This window comes from Glycine max, chromosome 18 (genome assembly GCF_000004515.6).
Source record: "Glycine max cultivar Williams 82 chromosome 18, Glycine_max_v4.0, whole genome shotgun sequence".
NCBI classification, from domain to species: Eukaryota; Viridiplantae; Streptophyta; class Magnoliopsida; order Fabales; family Fabaceae; genus Glycine; species Glycine max.
Genome location: NC_038254.2, coordinates 34,660,184 through 34,673,002, shown reverse-complemented (window position 1 = coordinate 34,673,002; position 12,819 = coordinate 34,660,184). Strand labels below are relative to the sequence as shown.

Genomic DNA, 12,819 nt, shown 5'->3' with positions numbered 1-12,819 from the left:
GCTGTAGTTCAAACCTACACCTTTATTTACATGACAAGGCAACTAGTTGTGTGCATGCTGAATGTAGTGTATGACTAGAGGCAATCCATCTGACTTACAACCCTTTGATCCTGAGATAGATAGGACATTTCATAGATTAGTTAGGCATCATTTTATACCTTTTGATCATTCTGAGCATTCCATTACTGGTGAATCTGTGCATTCTGTTATTGGTGATTTTGAACATCCTGATGTTGAGCATTATAATTTTGAGCATTCTGATTCTGAGCATTCTGATTTTGCACATTCTGAGAACATGGCACAACCTCCACCCCGTGAGAGGACTCTAAGGGAAATGGCTGCACCTGATTTCACCTACGAAAGCTTGTGCATCCAATACCCTGATGAGGATGTCCCATATGTTCTTAAAACTGGACTGATTCATTTGCTTCCAAAGTTTCATGGCCTTGCAAGTGAAGACCCGCACAAACATTTGAAAGAATTTCACATTGTCTGCTCCACCATGAAACCCCCAGATGTCCAAGAGGATCACATATTTCTGAAGGCTTTTCCTCATTCATTAGAGGGAGTGGCAAAGGACTGGCTGTATTACCTTGCTCCAAGGTCCATCACGAGTTGGGATGACCTTAAGAGAGTATTCTTAGAAATTTTTTTCCCTGCTTCCAGGACCATAGCCATCAGGAAGGATATCTCAGGTATTAGACAACTCAGTGGAGAGAGCCTGTATGAGTACTGGGAGAGATTTAAGAAACTATGTGCCAGTTGCCCCCACCATCAGATTTCAGAACAGCTTATTCTCCAATATTTTTATGAAGGACTCAGTAATATGGAGAGAAGTATGATAGATGCTGCCAGTGGTGGAGCCCTTGGAAACATGACTCCTGCTGAAGCCAGAAATTTAATTGAGAAGATGGCCTCCAACTCCCAGTAGTTTAGCGCCAGAAATGATGCCATAGTCATTAGAGGAGTGCATGAGGTAGCTACAAACCCATCTGCATCATCTGAAACTAAGAAGCTTGAAGGCAAACTGGATGCGTTGGTCAACTTGGTAACCCAGCTGGCCTTGAATCAGAAATCTGTACCTGTCGCAAGGGTTTGTGGTCTGTGCTCCTCTGCTGACCACCATACAGACCTTTGCCCTTCCATGCAGCAACCTGGAGCAATTAAGCAGCCTGAAGCTTATGCTGCAAATATTTACAATAGACCTCCTCAACCTCAGCAGCAAAATCAACCACAGCAGAGCAATTATGACCTTTCCAGCAACAGATACAACCCTGGATGGAGGAATCACCCTAACCTCAGATGGTCCAGCCCTCAGCAACAACAACAGCAGCCTGCTCCTTCCTTCCAAAATGCTGCTGGCCCAAGCAGACCATACATTCCTCCACCAATCCAACAACAACAACAACCCCAGAAACAACCAACTGTTGAGGCCCCTCCACAACCTTCCCTCGAAGAACTTGTGAGGCAAATGACTATGCAGAACATGCAGTTTCAGCAAGAGACCAGAGCCTCCATTCAGAGCTTAACCAATCAGATGGGACAATTAGCTACCCAATTGAATCAACAACAGTCCCAGAATTCTGACAAGCTGCCTTCTCAAGCTGTCCAAAATCCCAAAAATGTCAGTGCCATTTCATTGAGGTCGGGAAAGCAGTGTCAAGGACCTCAACCCATAGCACCTTCCTCATCTGCAAATGAACCTGCCAAACTTCACTCTATTCCAGAAAAAGGTGATGACAAAAATTTACCTAACAATTTTTGTGCAGGTGAATCTTCTTCCACAGGTAATTCTGATTTGCAGAAGCAGCACATTCCCCCTCTTCCATTCCCTCCAAGAGCAGTTTCCAACAAAAAAAATGGAAGAGGCAGAGAAAGAGATCTTGGAAACGTGATGCAATAAAGCAAATTCCAAGATATGCCAAATTCTTGAAGGAGTTGTGCACTAATAAGTGGAAGCTTAAAGGAAGTGAACGAATTAGCATGGGCAGAAATGTCTCCGCATTGATTGGTAAATCTGTTCCTCAAATTCCTGAAAAATGCAAAGATCCAGGTACATTCAGCATACCTTGTATCATAGGGAATAGTAAGTTTGACAATGCCATGCTAGATTTAGGAGCTTCTGTTAGTGTTATGCCTCTGTCTATTTTTAATTCTCTATCTCTAGGCCCCTTGCAGTCAACTGATGTGGTAATTCATTTAGCTAATAGAAGTGTTGCCTACCCTGTTGGTTTCATAGAAGATGTCTTAGTTAGAGTTGGTGAACTGATTTTCCCTGTTGATTTTTATATTTTGAATATGGAAGATGGATTTTCTCAAGGATCAGTTCCCATCATTCTAGGCAGACCCTTTATGAAAACTGCTAGAACTAAGATAGATGTTTATGCAGGCACACTGTCTATGGAATTTGGTGACATAACTGTTCATTTTAATATTCTGGATGCTATGAAATACCCATCTGAAGATCTTTCTGTATTTCGTGCTGAAATAATTGACCATGTTGTTGATGAATACATGACTGATCTTTATTCTAATCTGCATGCCTCTTACTCTTCATGCATTGAATCTGAAATTGTACTTGATCATATGTCTGAATTTGATGCTGAGAGTGAATCTGAGAGTGATATTGATTGCATGCCTGGTGGTGGTGTTTTACCTCTTGAGATTGATTTTATAGAGTCAGATAGGACTAACCATGTTTCAGGAAGTACACATACCTCTGACTTTCTTTATGAGGTAAAGGCTGAGAAACCATCTCCTTCTACCACTGTCCAGCCGACCACACCAGAATTGAAGCCTCTACCATCAAATTTAAAATACGCTTACTTGGATGATAGCAAGAGTTTTCCAGTGATTATATCTGCCTCCCTTGCTGATGAGCAAGAGGAGAAGTTGTTGTCAGTTCTCAAGAAGCATAAGAAGGCTATAGGCTGGACCCTAGCGAACATTCCTGGTATTAGCCCATCCACATGTATGCATCGAATAAATTTAGAGGATGGAGCTAAACCAGTAAGACAACCACAGAGAAGACTCAACCCGGTGATTCTTGATGTAGTAAAGAAGGAGATAACCAAGCTTTTGCAAGCTGGAATCATTTATCCTATCTCCGATAGCCAATGGGTGAGTCCCGTCCAGGTAGTCCCGAAGAAGACTGGCCTCACAGTGATCAGAAATGAGAAGGAGGAGCTGATTCCTACTCGGGTGCAGAACAGTTGGAGAGTCTGCATTGACTATAGGAGGCTGAACCAGGTTACCAAAAAAGACCATTTTCCCCTGCCATTCATTGACCAGATGCTTGAACGCCTGGCAGGTAAATCCCACTACTGTTTCCTTGATGGTTTTTCTGGTTATATGCAAATTACTATTGCTCCTGAGGATCAGGAAAAGACCACATTCACCTGCCCCTTCGGCACTTTTGCTTATAGGAGGATGCCTTTCGGCCTGTGCAATGCCCCTGGTACCTTCCAGCGGTGCATGATTAGTATTTTCAGTGATTTTTTAGAAAATTGCATAGAGGTGTTTATGGATGATTTCACTGTATATGGATCCTCTTTTGATGGTTGTTTGAATAGTTTGGAAAATTTTTTGAATAGATGCATTGAAACTAACCTTGTTCTAAAATTTGAAAAATGTCATTTTATGGTTGAGCAAGGTATAGTTTTAGGCCACATTATTTCCAATAAGGGTATTGAAGTAGATCTTGCAAAAATTTCTGTTATTTCACAATTGCCTTACCCCTCTTGTGTGCGAGAGGTGCGATCTTTTCTTGGTCATGCAGGATTCTACAGGCGCTTTATAAGGGATTTTAGCAAAGTAGCCCTTCCACTGTCCAACTTGTTGCAAAAGAAGGTGGAGTTTGACTTTAATGACAGATGCAAAGAGGCTTTTGATTGCCTCAAAAGAGCGTTGACTACCACCCCCATCATCCAGGCACCCGATTGGACAGCCCCTTTTGAGCTTATGTGTGATGCATCAAATTATGCATTGGGGGCTGTCCTTGCTCAGAAAATTGATAAATTGCCCAGGGTGATATATTATGCTTCTAGGACTTTAGATGCTGCCCAAGCAAATTATACTACTACTGAGAAAGAGCTTCTAGCCATAGTTTTTGCTCTTGAAAAATTTCGATCTTATTTGCTTGGTACTCGCATTATTGTTTATACTAACCATGCAGCTCTAAAGTACTTGTTGAAGAAGGCTGATTCTAAGCCTAGGTTGATCCGATGGATGCTCTGGCTCCAAGAGTTTGACTTGGAGATCCGTGATAGGAGTGGAGCACAAAATCTAGTTGCTGATCATTTGAGTCGGATCGAACGTGTCTCTGATGCAGATTCACCTATTCGGGATGATTTCCCGGATGATCATTTGTATATATTGTATAGTATTTCTGACTCTCTTTCTACTCCCTGGTTTGCTAACATTGTCAATTATTTAGTTGCCTCTGTTTTTCCTCCCTTAGCATCTAAGGCCCAAAAGATAAGATTAAAAGTGATGCTAAGCATTTTATTTGGGATGACCCCTACTTGTGGAAATTGTGCAGTGATCAGGTCATTAGACGGTGCATTCCAGATCATGAGACTGACTCAGTCCTGCAGTTCTGTCATTCTTCCGCACCGGGAGGTCATCTTGGTGTTCAAAGGACAGCTCGCAAAGTGCTTGATTGTGGTTTTTATTGGCCCACCATCTTTAAAGATGCGTGGAAGATCTGCAGCACTTGTGAGCAGTGTCAGAGAGCAGGAAATACACTTACATGGCGACAACAAATGCCTCAGCAACCTATGCTATTCTGTGAGGTGTTTGATGTCTGGGGTATAGATTTCATGGGTCCTTTTCCTATCTCTTTTGTTTATGTTTACATTCTCCTTGCAGTTGATTATGTTTCAAAATGGGTGGAAGCCAAGCCCACTAGAACTAATGATGCTAAAGTTGTCGCAGACTTTGTCAAGTCTAATCTGTTTTGCAGGTTTGGAGTACCTAAAGCAATTGTTAGTGATCAAGGAACCCATTTTTGCAACAGGACAATGCATGCCTTGCTTAAAAAGTACGGGGTGGTACACAGGGTATCCACACCATACCACCCCCAGACTAATGGACAGGCAGAAATTTCTAACAGGGAAATCAAGAGAATTCTAGAGAAGATTGTGCAGCCAAGCAGGAAAGATTGGAGTACCAGGCTTGATGATGCTCTCTGGGCACATCGGACTGCCTACAAAGCACCCATAGGAATGTCTCCTTATCGGGTTGTCTTTGGAAAGGCATGTCATCTTCCAGTGGAAATTGAGCACAAAGCATACTGGGCAGTGAAGACTTGCAACTTCTCTATGGATCAAGCTGGCGAGGAAAGGAAGTTGCAACTGAGTGAGTTAGATGAAATCCGCCTAGAAGCCTACGAGAATGCCAAGTTCTACAAAGAAAAGACCAAGAAGTTCCATGATAGCATGATAGTTAAAAAAGACTTTGTGGTTGGGCAAAAAGTGTTATTGTATAATTCTAGGCTTGGACTCATGAGTGGTAAGTTGAGGTCTAAGTGGATTGGTCCTTTTGTTGTTACTAATGTTTTTCCTTATGGTACAGTTGAGATCAAAAGCGACTCCACAAACAAGAGCTTCAAGGTCAACGGACATCGACTTAAGCCATTCCTCACGAACCCTTCTTTAGTGGACGTAGTGGTGGAAGAGACTTCCTTACTCCACCCTACTCTTCCTCCACCATGACTTAGGGAGTTTTTCTTTTCCTATCTCCTTCTTTGCTTTTATTACACTTGTCTGATTCTCTTTGATGATTTAATTGTTTTTAATCTTTTAATTGTGCTACATTGAGGACAATGTGTTGTTTAAGATTGGGGGGAGTGTTCTTTGGTTTTGCTAGTTTTGTTGGTTTTGTTAATTTGTTAGTTGTGTTAATTTGTTAATGTTGTTAGTTTCGTCGGATTTTTAGTTTAATATTTTGGGTCAATTTTGTGTGCACGTACGACTTTGCATGTTTTTCTTTGAATTATAGGATATGTTCAAGAAATGGGTAATTGTTTTGAAAATAAAAGTTCTTGACATTTTGTGACTTGAAATCCTTGATTCTTCTCTACATGTCATGATAGTTTTGAAAGCTCAATTTGAAAGTGATGATTTTACCTTTGTGAGAATTTGAGCCATCCATCATTATAATCATTTGGTGTGTTTTGCCCCATTGATTGCTTGCACAATAGCCTTGGCTTGATTCTTGTTGATGCGTCCTAATTCACATGCATATTTGGAAATGATTAAGGCAATTTTGTTCTTATAAGCTTCTAGCCAAATGGACTTACCTTAAATTAATTCCTTTGATAGCCCTTTTGAGCCTTGTGTCCCTTTCCTTGTTTTGAAGCTCACTACAAGCCTTAAGTGAAAAACCATGATATTACCATATCCTTAAGGAATTTTGGAGCTTTGGAATTGTTTTGGGAATAAGTGTGGGGGGTTTTTGTTTCATTGGACAACTTGTTTTGTTGGCTATGCTTCATGATGTATTTTGGGCCATACTTGATGTACATTGTATATTGGTTAAATGTTGGACATGCTGAATGAAATGTTGTTTCTCAAAGGCTAAAGAGTAAAAAAAAAAAAAAAAGAAAATCGAAAAAAGAAAAAGAAAAGCAATAAAGTTGAGTGAATAAGATCTTAAATGGCACAAGAATGATGAAACTCTTGGTTCTACTCTTCATGTTTAATTTTTATCTTTACTTCTTTTTATTTTTTTCTTAATATGCACTTATTCCCCTTTGCTCCTCTATTCCTTTGGGATTTAGCCACTTATTCCATATTTCTCCATACCTTGTCCTTGGCCCCATTACAACCTTAAAAGACCTTTTGATCCTCATGTGCTTGTGTTTATGGGTTGATTGTCAATTTTAGAATCTTGCCAAGTTTATGTGGTGTTTGGTTTCATGGGTGCTTTGAGGGTAAATAGTAGCCTAGACACTTGAGAGATAGAGTGTATATCTTGTGAGGCTTTATCACTTTTCATTCTTGAGCTGATTAACTATTTTTCCATGATTGGGTTGCTTGGATGATTTTCATGAATGTCTTGACTTTTTGGATCTCCTTATGTTAGATGTTACCCATTCCTTTCATTCCCTGATGTTCATTGAGAAATATGTGAATGTTTTTGTTTGTCTCCCTCTGATATCCTTGGATTTTGTTCTTTGTTTCATTTTGCCCAGGAGTGCAAAAGGCTAAGTATGGGGGGTTTTGATGTGCCATCATTTTCTTCTATTTTCTAAACCCTTTTTGCACCATTTTAATTATTGATTGGTCTTAATTGTCAATTAATTAGGCAGTTTTATTATTTGGGCTCATTTAGCTAATTTGATGTTTTTAATCTAATTTCAGGAATTAATGAAACATTGGGCTTAATCCGGATTTTGGTTGTGGACTTGAAGAGGGCAAATAAAGCAGCGCTTATCTTAGTTAATTTCTAATTAGGAAATTTCGCAATTTTATTTTATGTTGTTCAATGTTTATTTCGTTTTGGGCCAGAGTATTGTAATAGGGCCCAGTGACTTTGAGTGACTCTTTTTAAATAGCTGCCTTGGGATTCGTGCAGGGCATTCTATTCTGTTATGCTATTCATTATTCAGAGCTTTGTTTTAGGGTTTTCATTTTTTTTGTTTTGATGCTTCTGAGTTCGTAATGCAATTTTACGTTTTCTGCTTCTAATTACAATTTCGTTCTTGCTTCTTCTTCTACTCTCATTTATGTTTCTGTTCCATTTTACATTTCTGTTCGTTTACGTTTCTGTTCATTTACATTTCCGTTCATTTACGTTTCTACTTCATGTTTCAATTGCGTTTTCTGTTTGAATCCATGGAAGGCTAGATTTTCTGGTGTTGTTTCCTTTTGAGGACGAAGCCCAACTCTCTTTGAGGTTTCGCTTGTAATGTGGTTTCCTGGCAGTTCTCCCTTCACCAGTATCCCAAATTCGTGAATATTAATCAGTGCACGCTTCGTGTTCGATTAATTGCCTCTGAGCCTAACTTGCGTTCATGCTTAATGGACGAAGGGCTAACTGGTGTATGTGGTGCCTAATCACATATTGAAAACCCTAAGTTGATTTTCGCTTAGTAAATTGAAATAGGGTTGGATTAAGTGGTTGACTGTTAGGGACGAATTCTCCATAACCCAGGATAAGAGAATGGCTTCTGAATCAGAGGAAACAACCCGTTTTTAATATTAGTAGTTTCGTATTCCAGTTTACTTGTTCTGCTCTTTAATCACAAAACAAACAAAGCCCCCCCCCATCGTTACTATTACTGCAAGTATATTATGAACATTTGGCTTGTCACTGCTCGTTGGGAAACGACCTAGGATCACTTCCTAGTTACTGCATTTTCATGTTTATTTGATTCGGGTACGGCCTCGATCAAATACGCATGTATATAGCAAAAATACCTCACAAAAATATACATATGTTTAGGTAGCAAACTACCTCATGGAAAAAAAAAAGAAAAAAACAAAAACAAACATGAAAAAGAACAAAAAATATATCTTTCGGCTGAAAAGCCAACACGCTTTTGAAGAGAAATAACTTCCAGCTTTTCTTTGAAAAAAGATTCACTGATCATAACCAGTTTTTTGAATAAATGTGTATACACCTGAAGGGTGAATGTTGTGAAAATTTTCCCGAACGCCCAAAAATGGACTCGGATGAATTGATAAAAGAACATATTTTGGAAACACTAGGTTGACTTGAATAGGGAAAATGAATCCTGAGCCCTAGTGTCACATGGTCATAAGAACTTGACACTTGAGTGTCCGCATAGGTGCATGCATGACCAGTTTTGCATAAAATTTCCTAATCATCATTGTTGCATGTGTATCATGGAAATAATGTGGGACCTCCCCTTTATCCCCGAACCGCTGGCCAAACCCTAACATATATCATGACCAGCAATTCTACAAGCCCTGAGCCAAATTCCCAACTTATCATAAACCTTGACCCAGGGTGAGAATGTCAATCCTTGCCCTCGGAAGAAAACAAAAAAGAGAGAAAAGGAGAAAATTCCCAATCAAAAGAGGGGGGAGAAAGCAAAAAAAAGAAAGAAAATTCCCGATCAAAGATCGGAAGAAAACAGAATAAACATGCAAAAAGGTCTTTGGACCAGACAATATCTGAACGATAGAGAATTGTCACCAAGTAAACAAGGAAAGAAAGGAAACCACGACCTAAAGTGATCCTCTCCCTTTGATTGCCAACCAAAATCCTGTGCGCTAGCGACTTTCTCGCCCCGCACTAAACAAAAACAAAAAAGGAAAAGGCCAAGAACACTCAAAGCCAAAATTCCCACAAAGAAACAAACCATTCCCAAAAAAAAGTCCTATTGATCAATGATCACGCATGTAATCTTTGATTTGATAGGAAATGATTTGCAAAATCAAGTCATGACATATCTATGGTTCAGAATTAGGATAAAACACTTACCTGTGTGAGATTGATACACTTTGAGTGATTTTCTCCTATTTTTGTTGGACCCAGTGTTCCTCTAAATGGTTGTTTAGAAACGAAATGCTAACATCCAAAATCTCATTTATGGTTATGAGAAAATTTCATCAGCATACTCTCCTTCCCCAATAGACACATTGTTTTTCATCAAAAATCATATGTTGCCCTGATCAATTGGAGGTTTGGTCTCTTTACTAAAGCATGTTCGCATTTTAGTGAAGAAAACACCGAGACTATTTTTAGTCTCACAGTTATCAAGAACTACGTAGGTCTGAATTCCTCATCACAAATTGAGGATACGTAGGAGCAAAAGCCATGCTTTTGTCGACCACCCCACCTTTTGTTACCGTGACCCAAGAGTCTGGTGGCATGCGGAGCCACATGACCGTGGGATCCCCAATATGGTATGTTCCATCATTTATCATTTGTATGTTATCTTGTTTCTATGACTTGAGGGACTAACGTTTGTTTTGTTTTTTTCGATTGTCTTTTGTTTTGTGCATACATTTTGTTTAGACTTTTGCGTTAATGCTTACTTCATTATTGTCGATAATGTCTGTTGAAATTCCGGAACCTTGTAGAGTTTTCCTTTAGGAACGTCGTCCTAAAAATAAAACGAACAAAAATCATGATAACGCCAAGAATAGAAAAAAAAAGACAAAGAGGCGTTGTGAACAAATGTCGTGTCTATATATAAAGAAAAGAAAAGAGTTTTATATGTGTTGCAACCTACCCTTCGGTGGGAGGGCGACGCGGGGCTCATGGGTGCGTGTTCCAAGAAAGGAATACGCGCGGAGTCGCCACCAACGTTTATTTGAAGAAAACGTCAGAAAAACCGGAAAAGACGTGATCTACGAACTTTAAGTGAAAGGTTCGGGAGTTGTATTTACGCACGGGGAAGGTATTAGCACCCCACACGTCCGTCACAAGAGACGGCAGCCTTTAATCAAATGTGCAAATATGACTTCAATTTATGTTATCTTCTCTTTTTACGTTCTTATGTCTTTTTTATGCCTTTTTATATTTTTATCTTTTTGTGGTCGACAAGGGCGTTTCCCTTTGCTCCTACGTATTCCTCAATTGTGATGAGAAAATCAGACCTACGTAGTTCTTTTGTGAACAAAGCATTTTGGTTAAGTTATTTTTTAGTTTTTATTGAATGAAAGGTCATTTAAGGCGTTGGACCATTAGACAATCTTTCGATTCTTTTGAAAAGTGAGAAAACATTAAGGCATTGGACCATTAATGATTTCATTATTTTTGAAAGAGGTAACAAAGTTACATATTGATTTTAGGCTTTTTAAAAATCTACACTTAACCAATAAAAGCGGAAAAGACCATTTCAAGGCGTTGGACCTTTGAAAATGGCTTTTTTAGGCGATGACAAAAGTTTGGTTTATGAATTGATTTTAGCCTTAGTTTCACTTTGGTTATTAGTCGATTCGATTTAAGAAAGAGAAATCCCAAAGAACAACGTCCGATTGATTTTTTTTGATTTATTTTACTAAAAGATATTTTTGATTATGATATTATTATTTTACCTCTTTTTGGTTTCCAACGTGGTTACGGCATGACCGAACGGTCGGATTTCATTTTAACAGAAATTAACGGATGTTACAATTCAAATGATCGGTGGAAATTTATTTTATTTTTTGATTAGGCGAGAAAATGACTTAAGTAAATGACTAAAGCACGTTAAAAAACGGAAGAAAAGAAAACTGAAAGTAAACGAAATTAAAGTGAAAGTACACAAAACAAGAAATGAATTGAAAGTCTCGAATTTGAAAACTTACTCGTCGAAGAACGAAGAACGGTGAAGAACGACGAAGAACGATGAAGAATTTCCACAGAATCGCTTACGGAGGCGTTACGGAAGCACTTCGACTCGATTTTTTTTCACGAAAACGTGTTTTTTGCCCAAAATAGCCGAAATGCATAGCCAAGGGGTCTTGAACATTATTAAACAGCTCCCCCTTCCCCTATTTATAGGAAAAAAGGGAGGTGCTTGCCACCCAGAGACTTAATGAAGAAGATTTCTAAGCGCACCCGAATTACTAAGTTCAACCCCCCTTTTCGTATTTTACGGAAAAGTTACGGAAGCCTTACGGAAGTGTTTCAGATTTGATTTTTATCTTTTTTCTCTTCCCTTTCACCAATGTTAAGTGGAATATGCTTACCCAAGATTTTCGAAAATTTTACGGAAGCATTACGGAAGCCACGGAAGCCCCGAAAACCACTTTTCAAAAACGTGGAGGAGCTTGCCGCTCAGTTGCTTCCTCCTTAAGCAACCCAACTTCCAAAACGTTCTAGAAGGGCCTAGACTCGAATTGCTATTTACACCCCTATCTTGATAAGTTCACCCCCCTTCTTTGCTGATTCTTTTTCCGTAACGTTACGGAACCTTACGGATTACGTAACGATACTTGTTTTCTTTCCGTAATGTCACAAAACATTACGGATTACGCAACCATCCCCCCTTTTTTTGACTTCCGAAATGTTACGGAACCTCACGAATTGTGCAACGATGTTTTCTTTTGATTTCCGGCATGTCACGGAACTCCACGAATTGTGCAACGATGCTTTCTTTTGATTTCCGGCATGTCACGGAACTTCACGAATTTCCTAACGATGGGTGCCAAGTACCTCGAAGTGGTCAAATGAAAGTTGCATGCCACCAAACAATGGTCCCCGGACGAAATTAGGGTATGACAGTTGCCCTTCTTTACTTGTCTTTTATTGGAGATAAAAAGGAAGTAAAGATAAGACACTAATTTCGTTCCTCTCGGTTGACAAAAGTTGCGGGTGACCATATGATATCTCCACATGCAATTGACTTGCTATCCCTGGATGACAAAGGCGCATAATTCGTCTATGCGCGTTCACCACCCAACTTGCTGCTCTTGAATGATAAAGGTAAAAATGCGGGACCAACTGGTTCCCGCATGTCATCGGTCCCGCCGCCTCTGGATGACAAAAGGTGCAGAAGACGACGTTAGTCTCTTCGTGCTATCATGCTTTGAGTCTTAGAGATAGCAAAAAAAGGTTTAAACGGATAACCACTCGGGTATCTCTGCATGTCACGTGACTCTAATGTCAGTATGACAGAAATTGTCTGCGAGGAAGATGACGTAAATCTCTGCATGTCAACGGGCTTGTTGGCCGCGATTGACAAAGGGTGCAGAAGATGACGTTAGTCTCTGCGTGCTATCATGCTTTGAGTCTTAGAGATAGCAAAAGAAAGTTTAAACGGATAACCACTCGGGTATCTCTGCATGTCACGTGACTCTAGTGTCAGTATGACAGAAATTGTCTGCGTGGAAGATGACGTAAATCTCCGCGTGTCAA

The 12,819-nt window shown here is 39.6% G+C and overlaps 1 non-coding gene and 1 pseudogene across 1 annotated transcript; one reads left to right on the top strand and one right to left on the bottom strand.

Annotated features, from left to right (window-relative positions):
* Positions 1 to 673: 673 nt before the first annotated feature.
* LOC113000236 (small nucleolar RNA R71) lies at positions 674 to 780 on the bottom strand. Its single transcript, XR_003265527.1, has one exon. It is a non-coding gene; the product is annotated as a small nucleolar RNA R71 (small nucleolar RNA).
* A 1,119-nt stretch (positions 781 to 1,899) lies between these two features.
* Positions 1,900 to 12,819, top strand: part of LOC106796974 (uncharacterized) — a 98,232-nt pseudogene continuing 87,312 nt past the window's right edge.